The sequence below is a fragment of the Canis lupus genome, chromosome 20 (genome assembly GCF_003254725.2).
Source record: "Canis lupus dingo isolate Sandy chromosome 20, ASM325472v2, whole genome shotgun sequence".
In the NCBI taxonomy this organism is placed as follows: domain Eukaryota; kingdom Metazoa; phylum Chordata; class Mammalia; order Carnivora; family Canidae; genus Canis; species Canis lupus.
Window position 1 is genome coordinate 7,597,307 of NC_064262.1, and position 8,492 is coordinate 7,605,798.

Sequence of the window (8,492 nt, forward strand, 5' to 3'; positions counted from 1 at the left end):
GATCCTTCATCACACGTCACCAAGAGGGCAAGTGGGTCTAAAATCCAGTCTGTTCTCTATAAGCCAAGCCAAAGTGTGCAGCTAAGTCCACACAGAGGAGGGTGCTGTTCTATTTCACATGAAGACTCCCTATAGGCAAGTGCAGCCCATCTACTACCCTAAATTCCTTCTGGGGAACCACCCTTCTGCCCCTGCAAGGTTGTGTAAACCTGGATTCCTCTCTAGCTCTAGCTTCTGGGTCCCTTGATCCAGCTATGCCTGAAATCTACCCAGGACGTTTCTCTTTTGTGAGACAATAATCCCTCCTTCCTGAGACAATGTTTAACTTAAGCCAGTATGCGCTGGGATTCTGTTGCCTGGAACCTAAATTATCCTGACTGATACACCAGGGGAGTCTCCTGGACCCGGGGTAAGTAATCTACAAGTTTGGGCCTACCACCTCTTTGTTATAAATAAAATTTTATTGAAACGGAGCCATGCCTGTTTGCTTACATATTGTCTGTGGCCGTTTTGTGCCACAAGGGCAGAATTCAGTAGTTGTGACACAGATCCTATGGCCCACAAAACCTAAAATATTTACTACATGGACTTTTACAAAATGTTTGTCAACTCTTGACCTACATCAATCTCTCTCACCTCTTATTGAGGTAGAAACTGGGGCCCAAAGTAGGGCTATCCTAAAATTGGGGCAAAGCCAGAGCTAGAACCCAGGTTTTCTGACTCCCAGTGAGAGCCCTTTGCACTGTCTTCCTTGGTCTCTCAGACACCAAAATGATCAGGGGTCTTTCTGGGGCTGTTTGATTCATTTGGCAGTTGAATCTTTCTTCTAGGCCCAGACAAATATTTTTCTGCAGCCTCCCTGGGATGCTCCTGGGAGTCACAGGGAGCCAGGGAAATTGAAATCCATAAATAACCAAGCCTCACATCCCAGCCAGTCCAGCCTGTCTCCCCTAGAGACTTGCTAACTGGAGCTGGAGCTGACACAGAGGACACTGTCCTGTTTGGGACCCTATATAAATCCCACAGATGCTCTCTTGGCCCTGGGACCCAGGACCAGAGGAAGGACCCAGTTGTACAATGCTTTTACCATCCTTTGAATAAGACAAGGCAGGGGGTTTAAGACTCCTCTATCTTAAAGGGGCCAGGAACTGATTTGGGTCATCAGGGTAGGGACTGGGAGAGCTCAGAGGTACAAGGAGTGGCAATCCAGAGAAGGTTTTCTGGAGGAGGCTGTCTAGAGCATTCAAGGACAGAATTTTTAAATGTTCAAGAATTGCTTTGCTACCTCTCCAAACCCTCCCCTCCCCCAGCTCTCTCTATACTCCAGCGACCTGGGCATAACCCAAACATGCTAAACCTACTTCAACCCGGGGGCCTTTTCACTTTTCACTTGCTGTTTCCTCAGCCAGGAGTCCCGTATGTATGCAAAGGATTAGAGATAAAGGAATGTCAGTCAGGAACTCAAAGCAGGAGAGAAAGGGAGCATGGGGTGACAAGGCTGGACGAGTGGGCCTGATACAGTGTGTTGGGGGGACTGGACATTTATCCCTAGGGTAGCGGGGCCCCCAAGCGTAGTTTAGCTGGGACATGACAAAATCAGCCATGGGCTTAGAAGGTTCATTTCAAGGATGTGTTAGAATTAGAAAGCAGGGCCAAGGGAAGGGGCCAGTCCAAGAGGGTGGTCTCTCCCCTGAAAGGGGTGGGGTGGTTGCCAGAGAAGAAGATGGGGTGTCCTGGGCACCCTGCTCCACCTCCTTCCTCCAGCATCCACACTCAGGGCTGCTGTCCAGCCAGAGACCCAGGCCCGATCCCTCCAGCCTGTGAAATGGGACAGCTTCCTGGAGGAGGTGACCTGGAACAGCCCTAAACTCATCTAGAAGAGCTGCACAGGGAGAAGTTAGCACAAGACCCAGTTTGGTTACAAGTGGGTGGGAAAGCTTGGACACCTCTCTGTGTCTCAGTTTCCTTATCTGTCAAGAAGGGAGAACAGTAGCGCCTGTCTCGGGTTTTGTGAGGATTAACTGAGACAGTCCATGTAAAGCACTTAGCACGAGCCTGGCATAGGACCAGCACCCAGAGGAGGGCACTCTCAGCAATTATTAGGGGCTGGTTTGTTCTGGCTGGGGGTTCCTATCAGAGTGGGAGGATGAGCTGGGAGATGGAAAGGGTTGCTAGAGGTTTGGGGGAGTCCAAGTATTTTGGAGACTTCTACTTCCCTTCTGTTCTTGGGGACCACTCAGGGCTGCCCCCTACCGGGATCCCATTCCCCCAAGGCAGTTCCAAGAGAGTCATTCCTGGGCTGGGAGGGGGACCCCATTCTCTGGAGTTGGTAACTGAGGGCAGAATGCCTGTGTCCCGGTCCTACCAGCATTCCTTTGCACCCAGTGTGCAGGCCAGGTAGAAACAGCCACTGTGTGGAAGGTGACAGATGGCCACAAATGAGGGGTGAATGAACCTGCTAAATCATCAGCTGGGAAATTGAGCATCTCACCTCCCATCTGCGAGAGCCTCTTCCCTGTGGAAGGGAGCATATGTTTAGGTGTGAGTGCGGGGGGCATTCAGCGTACGTACAAACAGACTCAGTACTGTGGCCAGGATGGGTGTGCACACACATGCATATGTGAGTACACATGCATGTTTAGTATTCACATGCTCTCACACGCACGCATCGCCACACACTTGCACACACACATATGCACACATGCTGACACACGTGCAGGCACATCCACATGCTTACACTCCACTGAACCACATTCCTTCTCTCACACACCGACATTTGTCCATTCATCCACAGGCTCTTGTACACAACTCTTACACACTTTTTTACATCTAGAAATGCCAACCTAGCCCTGTCTACACTCAGAACACAAGGCACTCCAACAGGTAAGTTTGCACACCTGCATCTTCTCACATAAACCAATACTCATTAAGATGCAACAGTCATTTGAATTGGGTTCTCACACACTGGATTCATATTCTCCTTGTTCACAGATTTCCTAGTTCTCACTGAGGGAGGGGTCCACTTCCCATCCTGCTGAAGTCACGTTTGCTCACGTGACCAGCTCTGGCCTGTGAAAGAGAAGTGGGAGAGCCATGTGTCACTTCAGGGCAGGAGCTCTAAGAGCCAGCTCACGGTTACTTGTGTTCTCTTTTCCCTCTGCTGTGGCGACCCACAGCATTCCAGCTGGAGGCTGTCCATTTAGTCTGGGTCCAGGGTGCAGCTGACAGGGGGCACATGACCTGTGAATTAACTGGTAAATGCTGGGAAATAAATCTCTGCTGCTGTGAGCGCTGGAGCTCTGGGGGCCATTTGTTACAGCAGCATAGCACAGCCTCGGCTGGCTGAAATAATACTCACGTACACACACTCCTGCTGGGTTTATGTACTTCACACACACACAGACACACACACACACACGCACACTCCTGCTGGGCTTGTGCACTTCACATACACACATACACACATACGTGCGCACACTCCCCTGGGTTCACACATTCCCCAACACACTCTAGGCTAGTCTGGCACGCAAGGACAGGATAGGGACAGGATGAAATAGGAACAGTTGTGTGCTTCTGTGATACTGTTGTGGTTGAATTATTTTGTTAGGAAGGGCTTCTATGTTATCCAAGGATGCAGAGCTCAACCATGAGTGAGTGGTGAGGTTTCTGAAGGCCAAGGAGCGCTTGCTGGGGAGTTGGGGGTAGGGAAACTTGGCTTTGAGCCTCATGTGGCTCTGTGATCTTCTCTGGTCTGCCCCTATCTGGGGGCAGGAATTGCTTTGAATCCAGGAAGGGGGGCTTGTCGAATCCAAATAACAATAAGCAGCCCAGCGTGGCCTTCCCCTGTGGTAAGTGAGCCAATCTCTTCATAAGCGTCTGCAGTGCTCTGTGACCTTACATTTCACTGGATGAAAGTCCCCTTGGTATTGATGTGTGGGTGGCCACTAGGCTGCAAAGCCCTAGGCTGGGTGTGGGTGCAGGTGATGCAGTGATGAACCCCGCCTTGGACACAGCTGACTGGAGCCTACAGAAGAAGAAGACAAGTGTGATCCTGAGATGAAGTGAGATGGGGGTCCCAAGGAGCAAGTGGCCATAATCTGAGGGAGTTTGGGAAGACTTCCTTTTGGTGGACATATTTGAGCAGGGTCTCCCGATGCTGGTGAGAGTAGAGACTTCAATAAGAAGTCCCAACTCCTTTGCTTCCTGACTGTGGAACTTTGGGTAAAGTTAGGGACTTACCCTGACCAGGCCTCAATGTCTTTATCTGTAAAATGGGTATAATCATTACTATAATTATCATTGGGTTCCTGTTGTGAGGATAAAATGAGTAGATGCTAGGCAAAGCCCCAGGCAGAGCCAGTCTATGCCTCTATACCACTTCTGATGCTCCTTCCTCCAGGAAGCCTTTCTTGATCTCTTCCTCTTCCAAAATCATGTTGCAGTTTGTACACCTGGTCACATTCTGGCATGACCAAGCTCACTCACTAATGGATTTGTCCTATGTTTTATTAAGCATCTTCCCTGTCCGAGGCCTTGGGATGGGGGCTAGGATGTGGAGTGGAATAAGATGAGATTGCTGCGCCTCCAGCAATGTCTCCTTCATTTGCCTGCTGTTAGGTGAGGGCTGTGGCATGCTCTTTTCTTTCCAACTGCCTGGAGTGGTGACTGGTACACAGGTGTGCATCAGGGGCTGATAGACAGAAGGACAGAGTCGGAAGGGCTCAGGCCTGGAGTCGAGTCCAAGTTCTGCTATTTTCGTATTAGGTGACCTTGAGCAAGTCCCTGCACCTTGTTGAGACGTAGTTTCTCCATCTGTAAGGTGGCAGGGGTTAGGCCCAATCATCTCTAAGTGCCCCAGGGCTCTGTCTCTCCAGAGTTGCCAAGCACTCTGTTCTCACACTGCTGTCTATTCTAACACCCCTGCTCACCTCCCCCAGGTCCTGATTGTGTGCCCTGCCAGGGGGAGTGAGGGAGAGGTTAATGCCAGACCTCTCAGGAGGTGGCCCTTTATTCAGATGGCTTGGATTAGCATCTGTGGCCCGATCAGAATCTGGGTATTAAAGAGCCATTGAGTCAGAGCCAGTTATTCAGTGGGCTGTGCTATTAACGAATTAATCACTTCTGACAGCTTTGAACGCCAACTCTGTGTTCACCCTGAGCAAGCTTGGGGTGGCCACTGGCTGAGCCACTCAGGGTCAAGGCCGGCCTAGCTGCCCAGGACACCCCCTGCCCCCAGCAGCATGTCAGCAGCTCAGCCCAGGGTCTTGGCCTCCTTAATCTGGACCCAGCCTCTCTCTCCTTTCCATTCATCACTCTTGCCTGCACCCTAATCCACTCCCATAACATGCTAAATCATTCAGCCTCCTTAGCTAGAATGGTGGCCTCTTCCCCTACTCTCGCTTACCAGTTAAATGAAATTACACTTTCCCATCTCTTGGGTAACAACATGCAGAAAATCATTTACTCTCAGAAGCTCATTTTCTCCCTAGAAAGACAGATGTTTTCTCTGAATGAATATTTGTATACTTTTTGGGAGAGTGGGAGCGAGATCCCCAATATCGGGCAAACGACCAGTTGAGGATCATAGAGTGAGTGCAGAGTGGACATGCTCAAGCAAGTAGAGAGGACTTTGGGAGACTACGTGGTTAGAAGAGAAATGAAGAGCTGTGGAGCATACCTTGAAAATTGTTCCTTCTGCCTTGGTCTCCTGGCAATGTTCTGGCTACATCATGACCTTTCACATCCCTGGACTTTTGCTCAAGCTCTTCTCTTTTTCTGGAATGCCGAGGCCTTTCTTCTTGGTCTAAGAAAACTTGTAATCATGCTTCGAAGCCCACTTGACTTTCTCCAATCAGCCCTGAAAAGATGGCCTGAGAGGAATTTGTAAACTTTCTCTGGATCTGTCTGGATACATATGTGCCTCCCCGTGTAGCCTGGCTGAGAGCTCCTTGAGGGCAGAGACTTCAACTTATTCACCACTGGAGCCCAGGGATCAATCACAGAGCCCATCATGGACAGGGACTCAGGGAACAGGGAGTGGAATGGATAGAATTAGTCAAATCCTGGTGAAGATCATAGGAGTTTGGGAGTAGTTGGAAACTTCCACCTTGGGTTTTGGTCATGTGTGCCCCCAAACTGGTAGCCATGAACCCGATGATGTCTGAGTCCTCTCAGAGTCCCCAGCCAGTATAGCCCATCCCCTGGCTGGTAGCCGAGTGGGAAAACCAGTGAGACCTGGTGGTTGGATGCCAACCCTTCACCTAGAGGCCTTCCCTCTCTCAGGCTCCACTACTCCCGGGGGCCCGGGGGGAGCCCAGGCTGCCGGGTCCTCAGCCTGCAGAGGAACCAGGCTCATGGTGCACCGTACATCGGCCTGCGGTGTGCAGGCAGGGTCAGCGGTGAGTCGCAGAACCCCAGCTCTGTCTTTGGGCAGGTGACTTAACCCTTCTGGGCCTCATTTTCCACATCTGTGAAATAGGCGCAGTGATGAGACCGGCTTCCTAGGGCTGTGGCGCGGCCTAAGTGAAATCATGAACAGAAAGCCTTTGGCAAGAAGTCTGGAGTTGGGGATCTCCTGTCCCTTTCTTCTTTTCCATTCTTCTGTCTCTTCTTTCCCTTATCCTTTTCCCATTTGAGTTTCAGCTGCTTGTCTTCCTTCCTCTTTCTCAACCTTGACAATTGACACGGCAGAGAGAATGAGAGACAGAGAGACGGGGGTGGGGTGGGGGAGACAATGCCTGATTCTAAGGAGCTACTGCTCTCTTGGGGGGCATTTTGGGCCTCGGTGGGCCCATCCTTACCCAGCGCTGTGGAGGCAGCTGGGAGCCTCCGCCCTGCAGAGCAGGGGTGCCCGCACAGGACAGTGTTGGCACCTCGACATCTGTGTGCCATTTCTCCTATTGGCTGTGCGCCTTCTGCCCTCAGCCTGCTGCCTGGGGCTGCCTGCCCGGGCTGGCCGCGATGAGGAGGGCTGCCAGGATGGCCTGGGGCCTCTGGAAAGCGGCACTCCGAGGAACACAGTTGTCACAAGATGCAGGATCATCTTCTCTGCGTGGAGCTCCCTTTCATGTCTGTGATCACACTAGCTCCCTGAGGTCGTGCTGGCGGTGAGAACACAGGGCCGGCAGGGGCAGCTGGGAACGCAGGAAGACCATCAGCTCCCCGCCAGGCCCAGCTGCCTGACTCCAGGGCCTGCATTCCAGACTCCACGTGTGGCTGAGGCTTCCAGCAGCTTCTTGGCCTCGCTCCCTTCCCATCTCTCCCTAAAGTAAGTGGGCGGGACCGATCTGTACAAAGGTATCAGGATACTCATGCCCTGGTTCACACACTCACTCGTGTATTCACACATGACTTTATGCTCTTCTCAAACCTGTCCCCAGAGGGATCATGAGCAGTGGTAGGTCAGACTGGGGCCCCCACCCTGCTCAGAAGCCACCTTCCTCAGAGTGGAAATCCAAGCCTGCCCCCCCACAATGGCCTGCAAAGCCCGCATCATGGCCCTGTGGCCCCATTCATTTCCTGAGAAGCCCGCTTCCTGGTTGGGGAGCCGCACTAGGCTCCTGAGGGTTCCCATCTCCACACTTAGGCAGACTGTCACCTCACAGGTTTGTATGAGCCTTCCTTTTACCTGGAACTCAGTTCCATTGCTCAGGTTCCTCCTGCAAGCCCTGACACACAGCCGTGATTTCAGGGAAAATTTCTCTGATCGCCTCTTTCATTTTGTACTGCTCCCCCCAGTATTCCTAATTCCCTTTATTTTATAAATAGCTCCTGTATTTTACACATATAAATAGCTCCTATATTTTGTACATATATATAGCTCCTGTATTTTATATATATAGCTCTTTTATTTTTCTTCACACACACACATACACACATACACACACACAGAGCTAGTAGGCTTTAAAAATCCCTATATATTCTACTTATCTGTGTTGCTTATTGTCTGTCTTCTCCATGAATTTAAGCGTGTCAGGGTAGGAGTTTTCATTTATTTTGTCCATATATTGGCTGGAAGACCTTTAGAAAGCAATGTCATACCCATGCCTCAGTTTCCTCATCTGTGAAGTGCAGATGGCTGGCCCTGCAGCCTCATGGGGTTGTGTGAAAACCGTGGTGGTGGATGTATAAAGGGCAAAGCTCTGTACAGGGTAGTCATGCAGACCCATGGACCCAATAGTGACCCAGTGACCCAGACACACTTCACAGGAGGCTCTGTCCTATTGTGGGATGACAGATGGTGCATTTTGGGGGGGTGGTATGGGTAGTTCCCACTGCAAGGCCCTACACCTCTCCAGCCAAGTGCTCCTCTTGGCCATGCTGGACAGGCTGGACATGCTAAAACTTCTTGCTCCTGGCAAATGTTGGCCAACGAGGGATGGCAGATGGAAGATGGATACCCAGCTTCCTGCCTCTCCAGGGGATGGTGCTGAGGTGTGCTCTCTGCTGGGAGGATTGTCCCCAGTTACTCACAGTGGTAACCTGCTCAGTAA